Source organism: Phacochoerus africanus, chromosome 5 (assembly GCF_016906955.1).
Source record: "Phacochoerus africanus isolate WHEZ1 chromosome 5, ROS_Pafr_v1, whole genome shotgun sequence".
Taxonomy (NCBI): Eukaryota; Metazoa; Chordata; class Mammalia; order Artiodactyla; family Suidae; genus Phacochoerus; species Phacochoerus africanus.
Genome location: NC_062548.1, coordinates 108230687 through 108248978, shown reverse-complemented (window position 1 = coordinate 108248978; position 18292 = coordinate 108230687). Strand labels below are relative to the sequence as shown.

General features: G+C 41.5%; 1 protein-coding gene across 3 annotated transcripts in view; it reads left to right on the top strand.

Annotated features, from left to right (window-relative positions):
* The window catches only part of CRIM1 (cysteine rich transmembrane BMP regulator 1), a 202513-nt gene that overhangs the window by 68315 nt on the left and 115906 nt on the right, over positions 1-18292 (top strand). The gene's annotated exons all lie outside the window — the stretch shown is intronic.

Below are 18292 nucleotides of genomic sequence, written 5' to 3'. Positions count from 1 at the left end.
ACTTGACCTCTAGCCTGAGAGCCTCCATATGCCACATGTGCGGCCCTAAAAAGACAAATAATAATAATAACGTTAGTTAGTATATTACTGTATATGTGGGGATATACCTGTATCAGTTCATTGAAGTTCCAGCAGCTAGAACAACAGAATGTGGTAAGGCAAACCCTTTTTCCCTGATGTAATTGGTTGTGCCATTTGAAATTCCAAATATTCAAAATATTGTTTCTGAGAATCCGAGAAGCTTTGTGCTCAGTAAGTGCCAGGGCTTATTCTGTATAAATTATTTCACTATTCATCCTCCCTCCCGTTAACTGTTAATTTAAGTTGTAATTTCCCCACCCGGAAAGGTTAAGCTCTACACCTAAAGCTGTTATTATGATAGTAAAAGTTTGGTTGGTCAGTGACTATGACGTGAGACCTATGGTAAAAATATGTTTTAAATAACGTGGTATAAGTCAGCTTCTTGATTTAAATTATGTTACCCTTCCCTTCTTGCCCTCCCCCAATTTAATGATGCTGGTTTTATTCCTGTGATGCTCTCATTGCAACTCCCTAGATGTTCCATTTAATCCTTTAGAAACGCTTGTTCTCACCAGTCTGTCATCTTACTGCTGAGTCAGTGACGGGTCTGGGACTAAAGTTTGTTCTCTTGATTCATGCCCATTGTATCACTGTATCTCCTTGTCCTATTTCTCAGCTGTTTTAAGTATGTCAGATTCAAGGACCAGTTACAGAAATACCCCAATGCGGTATCCAGTCTAAGCCTTTTTTCTTCAAATGAGCTTTCAAGCATAAAATAAATAGCATATATAATAGAAGCAATATTTAGAGTGCTGGGTGAGAAAGGAATTACTTCCTTGCTAGAGTAGTTTACAACTCTGACTGTGGAATCTCTTAATTGTCTAAATCAGAGATACTTCAGTACTTTAGAATTCATCTTAATGTACTATAGCCCTTTAAAAATTAAAAATTAAATTTAAAAATTAAAAACAAATTTAGGTAGTTTATTTTCAGAGCTGATTTTGAGAATTTCATTGTACTTCTTAGGGTAATTAGTGTCATACCAGGGGCCTAGGCCAGAGTCAGCCAGAACTCCTTGAATTGCAGGCCCATTTGAGGTTTTTGATAGAGCATGTTTTTAACTCTTTAAAACAGTTATCGGGTTGCATCTAGAGACCTTTGAAAAGTCCATAAAGTTAATTATACCTTGAGACACACACTCTGCTCAATCGCTTAAGCGCTGTATCAATTTTACAGGGTTCCTTTGTTAACAAAATCAATGTGGCCGAAGTACAGTCTTTTAGGAATATGCAGTTCATTGTACGCAGACATTTCTGAAGGAAGATAATGGTAATAATTATGCAGTTATTCAAGAGTCTGGGCCTTTTGCTATTGTGTGGCTAAGATTGGGAGGCTTATGCTTTGGGGTGGTGCCTCTGACTGTTGTGCAGAATAACCTGTCCTTTACCTTTGCATTGTTTGATGCTTTGACTCTATGTTGTTAATTTGGTTCTATGACTTGTAAAAGACCCCAGAACATTTTGTAACTGTTTTAAGGTCAACGGCTAATGATACTCAGAGCTAACAAAAGAGTGCTTACCTGGTGCCAGATATTAGTGTAAGCTCTTGTCATGTGTTACTACAACCTCTCAACAAACCAATGAGGTAGAAACTTCTATTTTCCTTATTCTACAGATGAGGAAACCAAGGTTAAGAGAGGTAACCCAGGATCATACACTACAAGTAAGTAGTGGAACTTGATAGGTCGGTAGGTAGGCAGGCAAGTAGATAGTTGGGAAGGAGAGACAATAATGGTAGGCAGTATTAGTGAGACGTGCAATAGTTAATTGGCTGCCTGCTATGGTCTAGGCATTATTTTGGGCAGTAGGGCAACAAAGAAGTACAAGACTCAAGTCCAGCCCTCATGGAAATCACATTTGGTCATAGAATGCCAGAGTATAAATATAAATAATTAATGATGCAATGAAACATTTTATAACGTTGATATATGTACAGAGTGAATATATGCGAAAAATAGAGGAAGGAATCAGACTTGCGGGGAAACAGAGAGAAAGGGATATTTCGTAGAACTTGTGCTTGAAAATGACCAGGATGCTCTATGCTCTGAGACTAGGGACCATTATTTACAGCTCTGTGACTCCAGATCCCTAGCGATGTAATGAGTACTCAGTAAATGTTGGGTGGGTAGGTGGCAGCAGTCTGGCTAGCCAGTGAATGTGGGGAAAGAGCCTTGCAGAGGTGCCCACCCCAAGTGAGAGCCCAGAGGCCAGCCTGGGCATGGGGCTCTTCAGCATTGGGGCTGTGGGTGTGTCATTGGGAAGGGGAGCAGAAGGAAGTGTGACTGGCCTACTACATCGTACATCACTCTCCTTTCACCCAGATCACATCCCAGGCTAGCAGTGGTCCCTGTGCCCAGCCTCCCCATGACACCTGCCTTACATCGTATCCATATTTGAAGGCCTTGATAAAGATGACACTTCCTCTGGGAAGCTTTCCCAATAACTGCTGGAACAGCACTCTCTCTGGTCTCAAAAGTTGGAATCCTTTTGTCTCTAGCATTCCTTTGACACTTAATTGCATACTGCCTTGGGTCACCTCTTTAATGACTGTTTTGAGTTTTTACTTAACTTTTCCTGTATTGTTCTTTGCTTCTTGGAGTGGAAAGAATCTTGGGAATCATCTACTAGCCTTTGCTCTGATGGAGGAGGAAAGGGGAAACTCAGAGAGATACAAAGAACTCTACAAGGTCCCATAAGCACTTAGTGACAGGCCAGAGCCCAATCTGTGCTCACTGGTGCTCTGTTCTTTTCCCCAAACCCCATCATGAGTTGTGGAGGTGAGGAACCGTTTGTCACATTTACTCTGGATCACTTAGTTGCCCCAAAAATATTTGTAAGTGAATTAATGAGTACCACTTTGGTGCTCTGGTTAGTGGAAAATGGTGTGGTTCTCAGCATAAAAAATGGCCGTCTAGGAGTTCTCATCATGGTTCAGTAGAAACAAGTCTGACTAGTATCCATGAGGACACAGGTTTGATCCCTGTCCTTGCTCATCCGGCACTTTCCTGAGCTGTGGTGTAGGTCACAGACACAACTTGGATCGCATGTGGCTGTGGCTGTGGCTGTGGTGTAGAACGCAGCTGTAGCTCTGATTCGACCCCTAGCCTGGGAACCTCCATATGCCATGGGTGCAGCCCTAAGAGACCAAAAAAAAAAAAAAAAAGGCCACCTAAGGGATTAAACATACAGAGAATAAGAACGCAACCTAGGATATGTTCATGCAGCATTAGGTTCAGAAGAGCAACGATTGGGGGGGGGATCCTCTTAATTTCACCAGAAATATTGTTGAAAGTGGCTTTTGGATTCATGACGTAAAATTCACTTGAATGATTCAATCAGCTTTATATGTTTCTGGCAGTTTAAACTTAGGTTGCTTATGTTTAAGTTGTGGTTGTAAGTTAGTCTAAGTTATTTTCCAGTATTAAAAATAAAAGTCACTTTCTTAATTTCTTAATATTTGCTTCCTATTGACATAATTAAGGATGGCAATTAGACCTCATAGTGCCCTTGGAATTGCTAAGTGAGAAATTCTTCTCCAATTCAAAAGGAGGCTTATTGGCAACAAACTCCGTTGTCCCCAACATTTTCATTAGAGTCTCAGATGAAGAGGAGTCTTCTAAGTGAGTTCTTAAGGGGGCATTGAGGAGGAGGAAAGTGAGGTACAAGGTTATTGCTAAGTAGGAACAGCCATGACTTATGCAAGATTCATTACACAGGAAACAACACAGCAGACCCTTGCGATTCATTGATTTAACATTCACGAATTCAATTATTCATGAAACAATGACCCAGAAGATCCATGACATGTAGTAATTTGTAATTTGAATCAGGTGTGCTTGAAATACCTATGCCGGAGCAGATCACTTAGCTGGTGACAAGCCAACTGCCCAATGTTTTTAGCTCATTATCACATATGAAGGAAGCCATGAACTGGTGAAAATTTTTTTCTTTGTAAAAGAAAATCGGCTGCTAGGGCTAGTGATAAAGATAGATAAAGCATAAAGAGGCCCTAGAAGTAACAGTTTGATTTTTTTTTCCCAAAAAGTGGATATTTGGGACAAATTTAAAAGCTAGTATGCTGTCTTTGGCAATAGATTGAATCTCTGAAATGCATAGTTCAGAAACAAGAGCAATTCCTAGAAATAACTCAGTGTATACACTGGCCAATTTGTAAAACTGCATTTTCTGAGGCACCTGTAATCTGAGGCATCATGTACCAATTAGAGTGTTTGTGAAGACCTTGGGAATTCTCTAGTGGAAAACAAGTTCAATCCCTGGCCTCGCCCAGTGGGTTAAAGATCTGGCATTGCCATGAGCTGTGGCTTAGGTCACAGACGTGGCTCAGATCTGATGTTGCTGTGGCTCTGGTGTAGGCTGGTGTATCAGGACTGAGACTGAATATCATGGGTTGTGCCTGTCAGTAGGATTTCACTGGGTGCAGATGTCCAGATAAGTCTGATTCACCATAAAGCCAAGGAGCAGAACAAGAGCAGAGTAGCACTTGAAAATGTAAGGAAGCCATGGCATCCTAAAGGGATTTTACAGACAGAAAAGCTTTCAGAGGTGGAAGCTATACCAAGCCAGGCCTTGGAAGCAGATGGCTAGCCTCCACGTGAGGCTTTCTACTATCTTTAATGCTGAAAGACCCTGTCTGATGTTGCCAGCTCCTATAGTCTTACAGTTTTTTCTCTGGCTGGGCTTCATCTTCTGAAATGAGCTGGGGGAAACTGCCAGAGGTCTAAGTTTCCTGGGGAGTAGATTGTTACAGAGAGGTCCCTATGGTATGGAGGCCCTTGGGTGTTCCTCATGGGAGCTACCTCCCCCCAGGCCCAGGCCTGAGGCCTTTGGTGTGCACACAGATTGCCCTTATAGGACAGTAGCTGTGACAGGATGTAGGTCAGGCCTGCCACCCCTCTGATTCCTAGCATATTTGTCCTCCGTTTCTCAGAGGGTGAGGCTCTGCTTGTGTAGGTGTGAAACCTGTCAGCACCTGGGTGGTGGACAGCACCCCAGCCACCCTGAGACCAGAGGTTGCTCTTCTGACCTTTCTTAGCCATTCCACTTATATAGGGTTACTTTGGTTTGGCTTGATTTGTATATTTAGCTGACTTCATGATAAAGGTTTATGATCAGATTTTTAAGCTAGACTCTAAGCAGTTTTAAGTATTATAGAAGAGATGAATACCAGACTGCAGACCAAAAGATGAGGAAATTAGGGTGATGACTGTGTGTCTTGATGGAGCTGGTATGGGATTCCCCAGGAGACCTGGCTTCTGACCCTGCCAGCCAAGAGACCTGGGCATGGCATTTGGCTCCTTTAGGCCTGTGTTTCTCTGCTTACACATAAGAATTTCTGATGAAGAAAACTTTCCTTCTCCTTTGGCAAGTACGTTCTATGGATAGAACCATCCTTATGCTTTTATGCAAGAGCATATTAATTCCTCTACTCTCTTGCAATTAAACCTTCAATCTCCAACCCATCTTTTTTTCATATTTTATTTGTAGAAAGGATTAGATCGATTTGTTTAAAATTCTGAGTTATAGAGCATTTCAAAATAAGCTCAGGCTTTCTGCTTAAAGTTTGTGTGTATGGAAAATCTCTGCTCATTGATAGTTATTTATATCTCCTTGCTTTTATTAAAATATACAAGGTGTCTTGTTCATGATAGTTGATTATTAAATGTTTGTGGAGTTGCTGAATGAGTAAGAATCTTTCTGGTACTTTTAATACCTGGATGTGGATCTTTGGTAAGAGGCACGTGTATTGCATATTTGAGTGTTCCCCAAGTGATTTTTCATAATTTTTTTTTCACTTCATTCTTCAAAGGGCAAGATACTTGCCTTGTTTATACAGTTTCCTTTCAAAGGAAACTTATTATAGAGGTTTCTCGTTGTCCTCATGTCCCTATGTCCATTCCCCCTGTTCTTCCATGGATACACAATTTTCACTGGAGATATGGCCACCCAGAATAAAGCCTACATTTCCCAACTCCCTTGCAAGTAGTCCTGGCCAGGCGACTAAGTCCTGGCCGGGTGAAGGGAGCAGAAGCAGCAGTGTAACTTGTCACTCTACGCCCTTGCAAGTTGTGCCTTCCTTCCACTCTTCTCTTTCCCTAGTGCTGGACAAGGGACAGCACAGCAGGTATTGAAATAGAAGGAACCTAGGTCCTGAGCAACTTTGTGAAGCCCACGCCCATAATACATGTAAGGTTGTTTGCATGGTGATATTTCTTCTACTTAGTGGAGTGTGAACTTGGGAGGGTTGCTCCATCATGAACTGCCATGTTTCCTTTCATTCATTCTGCTTAGACTTATTTATGGGATCCCTGTGTCCTTTGTTGTATCTGAAAATATTTGAAAAGAAGCCATGCCCTTGAAATGTGGGAGCAGCCACAGCCCTCAGCACTATATGCACTTTGGCAGCAGCCCTAACTTCTCTTGCCATCCAGCATGCAGGCCCAGACGTTGTGCCTGCTCCTTCCATGAGCTGCTCTCTGAACTTGACCTCAGGCCTGAGATGGTAGCTCCATGCAGGTTGCCATTTAATAAGGAAGAGGGTGAGATGGTCTGGGACCTCTCTTCTTCAGATCCATCAAGTTCATTCAATAGTATCTCTATCCTCATGTACCTAGAGCCAGCTCTACCACATATCTACGTAGAGACAGAGACAAAGGTAGAGAAGCAGGTTTGCCTAGGGGTGGGGGAGAGGGCGGCTGAGCTTTCAGGAGACTAAAATTTCCAGATAGGTATGGGCTAACGCAGAGGTTCTCAAAGCTTGATCACCTGGACAGCAGTATCAGTAACCTGTGAAATTTGTTAGAAATGCACATTCTCAGGCCTCAACCCAGCTGAACTATGTCAGCAGCCCTGGGGGTGAGGTTCAGTGTTCATGCTCTAAAAAAGCCCTCTCGCGTGGTCCAGTGGGAACCAGGTGTCTAAAGGGGGTTGAAAAGCTGAGAGGGATGGTTACGATGGGCTGTATCCTGATGAAAGTACTGGTCCAGAGAAAAAGGCCCAGGCGGGCCATGAGGTGAGGAAGCATTCTCTTCAGAGAGAGGAGTAAAAATAATGATGCTCCTGAGAAGAGTCGAAATATTGTAGCTCCTGAATTTGGTACCAGGAGCCCATATGGCCTCCTGCTTCTGGTTCAGGCATATTGTCAGCCAGATGTACAGAAGTGCCTTTGTCTCACCCCATGTACAAAACTCTGCTTCTTAAATCTCCGGTATTTTTGAAGTGGAAAAAGGTGCTCCAAACCCCTGCTGACTGTGATAAATAAGGAAGGCTCTCCAGCCACTTACCTCTCAGACAGGCAGGCTGGGCCCCACCTCACCCTGGAAGAAGGTTTTAAGCCAGGAGCCAAGCCCTTTAATGGTTATGAGGGGTAAAAAAAAAAAAAAAAAAAAAAAAAAGTAGAATTTCCATGTAAGGGCTACCAAGAATATAAGTGCCTATTTAATAAATTATTTTCTGAAATGCCTTTTCCATTTTGGTAATTGAAGTTTAAAAAATGTTTGGAGTACTATAATTATCATTTCTGGGAAAAAATACACATAGCAGTATTTTTGTTTTTGCTGCAGGTCAAGTTCTAGTTCAGGATGGAAAGTAAACACGTCCCTTTGCTCAGCTGCAGCTCACATATTTGTAGTCTCCGGGTGCCCTCCGGGCGGTCGCAGTGGACGAGGGTTTACGCTGTGGGTACACAAAGAATACAAAGACGGCATAGAAATGTGGGGCCCTTTCAGGGGCTCAGCCCAGAGAATATCTGATTAGAAAGTCGGTGCTGGAGCCGAAGGAATGGTCAGAAAGGCGGAGGAGCCTCCAGAGAAAGTCGTGGGAAGGGAGTGTGGCTGTTCTGAGAGGTGCTGACCACCGGGGTGGTCGGCAGGAAAGAGGCCCCTTCTGACCAGGGAGGGCCTGCAGGCACAGGGGAGGATGTCAGGAGGCCTTGGTTGGGGAGGTACTCACCTTGTCATTCTGGTCACTTTATGAGCAGGGCCCACGACACAACCTGAATACAGAGCTAGCTGGGGAAAACTCTCCAGGGAAAACTACCTGCAAGGCAGCTTTCTTCCTTCTCTCCAGAACTAAGACCTGTCTCTCAAAACGTCTTTTTAAAGAAGGAATTCATGAAGGAATGGAGGCTGATGGAGAAACAGCACATGAGCACAGCTTTTAGCATAATAAGATGATGATGTGTGTTGGGTCTGCTAAGATACATATGCATGGGGAGATTTATGTCGTATTTGTGTGTTTCCTTTTTTGTTTGTTTGTTTTGTTTTTTTAGGACTGTATCCATAGTACATAGAAGTTCCCAGGCTAGGGGTCCAGTCAGAGCTGCAGCTGCCGGCCTACACCACAGCCACAGCAATGCCGGATCCCCAACCCACTGAGTGAGGCCAGGGATCAAACCAGCACCCTCGTGGATACCAGCCGAGTTCGCCACCGCTGAGCCACAGCAGGAACTCTATGTTTGTGTGTGTTTCATAGTCATTTTTATTCTTGTCAATAATAACAAACACTTAATGATCACATCTGTGTTACTGTGCCCAGGCTTCATGTTTGGCATTAGGTTCAAAGCAAATTGAGAGGGAAAGTGAGGTAATAAGAGTGCTTATGAGTGTCGTGTGTGTGTGTGTACACATACATGTGAGTTTGTGTATTGTATGCTTATACACATACATATAAAATTATGAATTTTTACATTTATGTAATTTATATATAAAATGATATGTCTGTTCTTTTAGTTTACAGACAGTCATGTTGAGTAAGTATTTTTATGCCCTGTTTATTAACACATGGGTATACTGAGTATTCTGAGGTCTGACCCCAAACCTAGGCTTTATCTAATAATTAATGATATTGATGATAAGGATTGCTATCATTCGGGCATAGCATAGGGATACTTGCAATATTTATTATCTCCTTTGAGGCTTGTACCAACCCTGAGGAAACTGTGACCCAGAGAGGTCAAAAAACTTGCCTGAGATCACACAGCTAGTTGTAGAAGAGCCAAGATTTGAGCATAATTGTTTCTGGCTCTCAGATCTTTGTGGTAAACCAGCAGCTGTACTAACTCCTGCAGAAGAAAGATAAAAAGTAACCTCTGTTAAATGACAAGTGCTTGGTACAAACAAGTAGTTTATCTTCAGTAAAACATAAATTTAAAAGAAGAGAGGAAGGGGAAGAAAAAAATAAAAGGCCAAACTATTTTTTCAAAGATCTATTTCTGTGCTTTTAGCTGCGTGGTTTTTTGTTTCCCCCAGAATGTGCAAACCCTCATGAGAACTACCAGTTGAACAGTAAGAGAGCCTGCTGTTCTTTCTTTGCGCTGCCGTCATCAGCGGAGACCAGGCAGCCATGTCCTACAGTCCTCTACCTGTGCTTTATTCATCTGTTCTTTATTTTTGGCTGCACCTGCAGTATGGGGCAGTTCACAGGCCATGGATTGAACCCACATCGCAGTTTGGGGCAGTGCCAAAGCCTTAACACACTGCTGTACTTCCTATCTGCTCTTTATTCTTGATGTGTCACTTTAAGGAACCTCTGAAGACATTAGGTCAGCACAAAATATTTGGAGTCCTTTTGAAGACTTTTGAAATCCATATACCCCTCTGGGACTCAGGAATCCTGTTATTAACAACATCACTGACAGAGCCCTTGGTTTACTGTCCTTGGCTTTTTAAAATCACATAAGGTCACTTTTCCTACCAGACTGAAGGAAAAAGACAGGCCCCTCCTTTAATCCAACCATCATTTGTTGGTCTTAAACAAGCAGAGGCCAAGTGCCCGTGGAACCTGATTGCGTAGGAAGAGCTAGCTCACTGGCTGGAGTGTGTTCCTAGGAGACACCGTCAGGACCAGATCAGGAACACCAGACCCTTCACTTCACCTCTCTAACATCTGACATGGAGTATATTGCCTCAAATCCCTGTCATGGTTCCACAGAGTAACAGCCAAGGAGCAGCATCCCTTCCTCTGTGGAGGAAGACTAGAAATAGGGAAATCGACCCCCCCCAAAGTCACAGAATCCTTCAGCACAATAGAGGCTTTGTTTGTGTTCTATAATGGAAGTTCCCTTCTGTTGACACGCCACCCTGGGGAGTTCTTCATTTCTAATGTTTATGCCTCTCTGACATTTTCAGGCTGTTATGAAGATTCCCCTTAAGATGTTGCTGAACTGACTGTACAAATTTAGTTCATTTGCATTTTCCTCCTTAGTCATTTTGTCCCATTCTTTAATAATTTTTATTCCTTTTTTGTGGGCTTGTGTTTATGGCAAAAGGATTCAGAGAAAGCTATATTTATTAGGTAAAATTAATCTTTCCGAAACCAATCTTCAATTCTTTGAGCATTTATCCAAACTGTCTTTAGGCCTTATTTTATTAGCAGATTAAAAAAAGTAAGGTCTTTGTTATATTGTGAAAACTTGTTACCAAGTATGAATATATACATGTAATTATTTGACTGGCAAATCCTTCTGGAAGTAAATTGAATATGTGTTCCTAGCGTGGATTAACAGATGAGGAAATGTCTGTGGACTCAAAATTCTAATAAACTTTCATAAGCTCTGATTTAAAAACCCCAGAGGATGCTGGAGTTCCCATTGTGGCTCAGTGGCTTAAGAATTGAACAGCATGTCTGTGAGGATGCGGATTTGATCCCTGGCCAAGCTCAAGTGGGTTATGCATCTGGCATTTCTGCAAGCTGTGGTGTAGGTTGCAGATGTGGCTTAGATCTGGTGTTGCCATGGCTGTGGTGTAGGCCAGCAGCTGTAGCTCCGATTTGACCCCTAGCTGGGGAACTTCCATATGCCGCAAGTACAGCCGTAAAAATAAGCTGAAATCCCAGAAGATGCGTAAAGCCATGTTTGGGGTAAGTCTTCCTGCTCCTTACTCCCTCTACCCCAGCACCCACCGCTAGATCCTAGAAACCCCCCTCAGCTTTTTTCAGTCCTTCCAGGAAGCTCTGACCTCTTTCAAGAAGATTCTTACCTGGAGGGTTTGTTCAAACACAGACTACCGAGCCCCACCCCTAGAGTTTCTGATTCTGAAGGTCTGATGTGTGGCCTTAGAATTGCATCTCTAGCAAGTTCCCAGGAAAAGCTGATATGCTTGATCCATGGACCACTGTTTGAGAACCACCACTCTCAGGCAGTTTGTCTCATCTGAGGAATCTTGCTAAAATGCCGATTCTGATTCAGTAGGCCTGGCCCGGGGGGTCAGTGCTTCTGCAGCTCTAACAGTCTCCCAGCTGACATGCTGATGCTGCTCGTCTAGGGGCCACACTTTGTGTAGCAAGACTCTAATCGAAAGCATCATTTTCAACCCAATTCAGTAACATCCTGCCTAGAAAATATGTGTGGTCTGGGAGATTCCTAGAGGTACTGTGGGTTCAGCATACCATTTGGACCACTTATGGCAGGCAGAGATCTGGAGGGCTTAATGCTCCTTTGGCGTTTGGCCAGCTGCCGTTTTACCAGGATGTTTGAACATGCCCTTGGTGAAGCTCTCTTGTCAACAGAAAACTTCATTGTAAAGATTCCCATTTTGCTTGCAGGAGTAACACAGTGGTTCTCAGCCCTAATCACACAATAGAATCACCCAGGGAGCTATGGAAACAAACATTAATTTCCAGTCTCCTCCCCCAGAAATTCTGTGGTAAATGATTTGAGGTGGGATCCAGACAGTGGCATTCCTAAAAGCTTTGTAAGTGATCCTAATGCACAACCAGGGTTGAGAACTACCAAGTTCAGAAATCGAAAGTTGCGGTCTTACAGATCATTTAATTATTTTTCTTTACATTGGGCTAATTTATATTCCACTCTGGTGGAAACTAAATTTATTAGGTATTTGAAAACAATTTAATACGGCATGTTTAACAAACCACCGAGGAAAGGCTCTATGTAAATTCCATCGCTGTTAAATCCTAAATTCAGAGTAAAAGAAAGTACTGGGAAAGTACAGCTGGTGTTTCCGAATGAGCTGAAATATGAAATATTTCTGGGACTGTATCAACAAGCCTAATTTTTTCCCCTCGGGGTTATGGTTGTGCGGAACAAGTCTTCATTGCAAAGCTTGCCAAAAAAGGGTATGATAAAATCATGGAATGTGAATGAAAAGAATTCACAGTGTAACTTTAAAGAAGTCAGTCTCTAAATTTAAAAACATAGGGATGACATGTGTCTTGTATTTGTTATAGAAGTTTTCGGAACAAAATAATGCTGGATATAAAAAAGCTCTTTTATGTTTGTACGTCCAAGGAGCAAATGAGATGGGAAGGATAGCCAACCAGAGAGTGACGAGGACACACCCGAAGACCCTGAACCTCTTTATCTTTGTAGATGACCTTTACCCTCTGTATTTGAGCAAAAATGTAGCCATTGACTACATATACAAATACCAGGAAAGCCAAAGTTTCTTTGCCTTCAGCATTGTGGACTAGTATGAAGATTGTGCGTTGGAGGCTCTGCCTCTTCCTCTGTGACCTTGGCCAAGTTTCTTAGTCTCTCTGTGCCTACTTGTCTGCCAAGAAGTGTTGCCGATGTCTTTCACATGGGCATGTGAAAGGGTCTAAGCACAGGTGAGGTATGCCTCTCACATGCAGAAGTTCCCCGGTTGCTTTTGCTGCTCTAGCATGATCATGAGACGCACATCCTTAATAAGAAACATCATCCATCAAAATATTTTTCTTGTAAGTCTTTACTGGTATTTTCTACCTGCAAATTATGCTAATTCAGATTTCTTCTTAATAATCATGAGAAATATTTTCTACGTGGAGAGTAGGCTTGTTCTTGCCTTGGAACCTTTATTCTTGCTATTCCCTGCATATGGGGACACTCCCCATATGCCCTATGACCTGTCTGCCTTCCTCCTCCTCTCATTCAGGTTTCCACGCAGGTGCCACATCCTCAAGAAAGACCAGCCCTCACCCACCTGGCCCATGCACTATACCCACAGTGCTGATTCTGCTTCAGAGAATTTGTCACCACCTGGCATTACGCTGCCAAGTTCTTTGTTTATTGTGTAACTCCTCTGGAAATGGTAAATCCAGGAAAGCAAGCACGGGCTTTGTTTTATTCCCTGCTCTAAGCCCTGTGCCTTAGAACCCCTGGCATGTGGAAGTCATTCAGTAAATATTTGTTGAATGAATGGGTGAAAGAAGGATTCATGGATTACATCTCAGCTGATACCATGAGGAGGTCTGTCCCCCAGTACCATGGAGTGGCTCCTGTGATACCCTAGGCTGATGCCACAGCTACCCTGGGACTTTGGATTATAAAGGAGGAAGCCTGTAAGGGGGGGAGATTATCAGAGTGAGGTGTGGGGAAAACAGTGACTGCAGACTCTTCCCTTCTTCATGTTCTGCCCACTAAATTCTGTGACATTAGGTCTAATCTAAATTTAGGGTCCCTTGAAATAGCTCCATAGTTGGAACTACCACGGATTCTCTCGGAGTCATGATGGGCTGCTTGTGCATGTATGTTGTATACATGAGACTCAGGAGAGATTTCAGGAAAGCGCAAGAGTTCTCAGCAGCATCGACTTTGTGGTTGTCTATCTAATTTTACTACTCCACTTTATGCTGCCTCTTTTCCATTAATAAGTGTGCAGCGTACCTGCTGTTATTTTTAAGTGACCATTTTTAGAGATTTTGAAGGAGGAGGAAGGCTTCAGTGTCAGATGTATGAGACGCTACAAAAATTAAATAGATAGAATGAGAATCTGGCAATGTAATTTTTTCTTTTTTTTTTCTTATCCCATTTAGTAGTTTTTCATTTGGCTTTGGTTTTATTTAAATCTGTGTTTTAAACAGAAAACCTTTGAATGCATTTGCTACTTAGAGATCATGATTGTACTTTTCCTGCTGACATACAGATGTGGAGAAAGTCTGCAACTGGCCAAGATGTAGGCACACAGGTTAAAGTGACTAAGACTGATACAGACTTGCTGTTATTATTGTAAAGTCAGTTTAATACCGGGTGTCCCTGTCAATATTTTAAGGGCTGACCTCTTAAAGGGAGATTATTAATATGATGAAACTAGTGTATTTCCCTTAATTACCTCTGTTACATGTGATACTGTCCGTTTAGTCTTTCTATATCTGGGGCAGCTTTTTTTTTTTTTTTTTTTAAAGATGCCAGTTGCAAAGTGTTGCCAGGGCAACCAGACTGAAAAGCTTGTTAATTAAGTTAAGTATGATATATAGATTTGTTAGACACCATAGGGAAAGTGTCAGGAGAGGCTTCTTGTCAAATAGATAAAATTTAAACTTCAGAGGTAATGTCAGAAAATCCTTCTAAATGATAGAAAATACATGGTCTGTAGTTTTCTCTTTAATTTCTCCATAGAAAAGAGAGTAGAGACATAGGTGAACAAATGAAATCTACTGCAAGAATTATTTAAAAACAGGCTGAGAAAGAAGGTATTAGAACAACAATTCCTGATGCTATGGTAACCATAGTTGGGTTTAAGTGACAGGCTGATGACTGGTTGGGGGAAGGGAAGGATGCTGGCTGGGTAAGGGTTCTAGATAATCTATTGAAAGGTGAATAGAGGGTAGAAAGATGAGAAGAATAAAGCTAAGAAGGTTAACAATTACTAAATAAAAAAGACTTAGATCTTAGAAATATAAATTCTTTGAAAGCCTCATTTTACAGTTTGCCAAGTCAGCATAACAGGCTTGAATCTTATACCTGCTAGTCATGAAGTTAATGACACAGCCTTGAAAAATAAAGTTAAAAACTGTTAGAAATACAAGGAGATGTTACTGGTTCATAGTAGGAGACTTTTATATATCCTTCTTGGAAATCAGATAAAAAGTGTAAGGTGTGGGTGAGCTGAATGTCATAAATAAGAACCTTGATTTAATAGATTTGCAAGTTTGTATCCAATAAACAGAAAATACATTTTATTTTCAAATACCCATGTATTTTAAAGTTGGCCATAGGCTGCATATGCATACATGCATGCCAGCAAAACAAAACATAAATTCAAGAAATTAACAGAAGTAGAAAATTACACAGTCTACATTCTCTGGCAACAAGGCAGGGAAACTATAAATTAAACACAAAAGCAGAGCCAAAAAAAAAAAAATATACCTGTACAGAAATTTAGTAGCACTCTTCTAAAAAGTCTTTAGCTAAAGAGATCAAAATTGCATTAGAAATGAGTTACACTGAGGGCAGTACATATCAAAAATGAGAATATAACCACAGCAGTATTTTATTAAACTATTAAAATCATAAGTAAAATTTTTTGCATTTCTGAGAAAATAATAGTGAAATCAGAGTGAACTAAGCGTTAATCTTAAAACACTAAAGAAAAGCCAGTTAAACAGGAGTTCCCGTTAGGGCTCAGTGGTAACGAACGCAACTAGTATCCATGAGGATGCAGGTTCAATCCCGGGCCTTGCTCAGTGGGTTAAGGATCTGGCGTTGCCGAGAGCTGTGGTGTAGTTCGCAGATGTGGCTTGGATCCCGTGTTGCTGTGGCGTAGGCCGGCAGCTGCAATTTCAGTTTGACCCCTAGCCTGAGAACCTCCATATTGCCACAGGTGCAGCCCTAAAAAAAATAATAATAATAATAAAAAAAAAAGCCAGTTAAACAATCTGAAAGATAAAGAAGGAAGAAATTCAAAAACTTGCAAGAACCCATGAAAACGTAAACCACAAAAAAGAAGGTTTGGTCCTTAAAGCCTGAAATGAATTTGAAAATCCAGATAAATTGATGTTTCTTAACTAATATATATTAGTACAGATAATTCTAAAAGAGGTAGAATACCTGAATAATCCAGTAACCAAAGAGGAAATCTGTCCCGTTCTCCTTTTAAAAAAACATACCAAGTTGAGGTAGTTTCATAAGTGGGTTGTATGAAAACATCAAAGAATAGGTAATTCTTGTGTTACTTTAACTGCGTTATAGCAGAGAAAGAGGCAGAATGATAAACAGCTCATTGAAAAAGTTAGTGTAACTCTAAAACTGCATGAGGCCAGCACACACATGCACAAAAAAAGAGAGCTACAGGCTAATATTACTCAAGCCTATCAATTTAATACTCTTAAAATGTTAGAAAGTCAAATCCAGCTGGATCTTTAGAAACAGGGTTTACTCTAAGGACACGAAAATGGTTTAAAAAGTACTAATTGATTATAATAGTAAATTAAAGGAAAAGCCAGTATGAATCTTCAGAAAAGCTGAAAAAAAAAAACACTTAATAACATCTAATCCTCATTTTTAACATTTCTTAAATAACTTCAGACTATGGTTCAAAGTCTGGTAACCTATGTGTATTACTAATGCAAGCCTTAAGAAATAAATCTCTCAAGGCTTGAGCTGCAGAGTACACATCAGTAGGTCATAGTGTTGGGACTGTTAAAAGAAAATTGAAGGGCAGAATAACTAGGAAGATCTACTAAGTTAAGTTTGAATGAAAACGTTTTGTTGAAACATATATTTGAAAAGTATGACTGTATATGCCACGTATCTTGCAGAATAAGAATGTAATAGAATGTGATAAAAATAATTATAGTACATTAACAAGAGTAGAAATTAAGTGCTATTTGAAATTAAAGTCATAACACTCTTATTATGAGACCATGTGTTTGTGTTTGCCAGTTAAGTCATCTCCTGTGTCCCCATACAGTTAAGATTGACGTTCTCCTCTTTGGCTCTTTTGATTAGTTCTGCCCACATTGATGGGGATCCAGGAGTATAATTCCTCTTCACCTAAATTATGTTCTCTTCTTTTTTTTGGTCTTTTTGCCTTTTCTTGGGCCACTCCAGTGGCATGTGGAGTTTCCCAGGCTAGGGGTCGAATCGGAGCTGTAGCCACTGGCCTACAGTGCCAGAGCCACAGCAACACGGGATCCGAGCCGTGCCTCCAACCTACACCACAGCTCATGGCAACGCCGGATCCTTAACCCACTGAGCAAGGCCAGGGATCGAACCCGCAACCTCATGGTTCCTAGTCGGATTCGTTAACCACTGCGCCATGACGGGAACTCCTATGTTCTCTTCTTGAAAGGCAGTTGCTTGGGGTTGTAATATGAAAATTGGGGCTGTGCATCCTCTGTACATCCTGCTGCAACTACACTGGCCTCTTGCTCTTCTTAGGACCCGTGCAGGAGTGCCGTTCCCTCTACTGGGGTGCTCTTTCTCAGACATCTCCATGGCGCACCCCCACCCCTTCACATCTGTGCAGACGTCAGCTTCCCAGTGATGCCTATTTCAACCAAATTGTAACTGCTCCCCCGCCCCCTTCTTCCATGCACTCTAATTCCCCCGGCTCTGTCCCCTCCCTCCCCCCCCACAGGACTTATCGCCCTCTCCTACTATATATAGTCTGCTTATTTATGATGTCTGCTGTTTATTTTATGTCCCCCTCCATTGCATTGTAAACTGTATGAGGGCAGGGATCTTTGTTTTCCTTGTGGTATATTCCAAGCTGTTGGAACAGCGGGTGCTCAATAAATATTTTTGAATAGATTTACTTGAACTACAAGTATGAAGGCCCTTCTCTATCTTTTGATTAAATAAGAAATAGACAAAGAAGATGGGCAGTGAAGTGAAAGATAGAACAGTTAAGGTAGAAAATGACCCAGGTACACTTTGTTTTGGAAGTAGATCTTCTTTTGTAATATAAAGAGCTAAGTGAACTGGAAGTGAGAAGGTCTGGATTCTCACTTCAGTTTTACCACTGAGTTTAGATCACTTGAATTCTTGGGCTTCAGGTTCTTTATCTACGAAACAAATTAAAGTTTTTAGTTTAGAAGGCTAAAGTAGCAGACTGCTTACATCTAACCCTGCTTTGTGATTCTGTGTGGGTTTTTCTTTAGGAAAAAGCAGAGCTTACCCTAGTACGACATGACATTATTTTCACCGAACGCTTTCTGAACTCTTTCCTCCGCAGAAGGTCATAGGACAATGATGATGAGCTTTTGGTTTACTTCAGGCATTTCTTCAGGGGCCTGATGTTGCTGTAGGTTTCTTAAAAGCTTAAACCAAGAAACCGAGCTGTGGGCTGGGGCTCCAAAAGCTAGAGCTTTGCTTGATTTATTTTGCTTATCTCGAAAACGGAAGTGCAGCAATAGGTCAGTGACATAATTTTGGAGAAAGGAGAATGAGGTACATTTGATGGATCTCTGCTAGGGATGGAAACACACCAGATGTCAGTTAGGGAAATCACATGAGGATTTGGCTTCTTATCCATCAT